General features: G+C 31.2%; 1 long non-coding RNA gene across 1 annotated transcript in view; it reads left to right on the plus strand.

Annotated features, from left to right (window-relative positions):
* Positions 1–600, plus strand: part of LOC128250088 (uncharacterized) — a 135,579-nt gene that overhangs the window by 58,196 nt on the left and 76,783 nt on the right. The window lies entirely within an intron of this gene.

Here is a 600-nt window from a genome sequence, read left to right on the forward strand (position 1 = left end):
ATATATGCGTAATGCTTGCATATATATGTATATATGTATATCTACATATATACATTTATACATATATATATATATATATATATATTCATATTGCTTACACACACAATACACATGCACACACACATGTATATGTATGTATATATACGTTAGCTGATAGATCGAGAGAGAAGCAGGTGGGCACAACGATTAAACGTTTATAGAAGCATATATGTATCAGAATATATTTCAGTCATATAAACGATATACAAAAACAAGAACAACAACGAAACAATACATTTGTTCACTTGTACAGATGTTTGAAACGTAATATAAGGTCATGTGTTGAAGGCTATATATTATCATTAAATTAGATACCTCTCTATCCATGGACAACGCTGATGGAATAATCACGTTACATTTAATAAGTTTACAACTTTCATTAATATCTGTTTTATCTCTCATCCTGTATGTTTCTCTATTTCACTCAGTCAATGAAACCGTCTCCTCCCACTCTCTCTCCCTCTCTCTCTTCCTATATATATATACATACAGATATATGCATAGGTGTGTATGTGTGTTCATGTGTGTGCAAGAAAACCTGTACTTCTTTGCATAGATGCA

This window comes from Octopus bimaculoides, chromosome 19 (genome assembly GCF_001194135.2).
Source record: "Octopus bimaculoides isolate UCB-OBI-ISO-001 chromosome 19, ASM119413v2, whole genome shotgun sequence".
Lineage (NCBI taxonomy): Eukaryota > Metazoa > Mollusca > Cephalopoda > Octopoda > Octopodidae > Octopus > Octopus bimaculoides.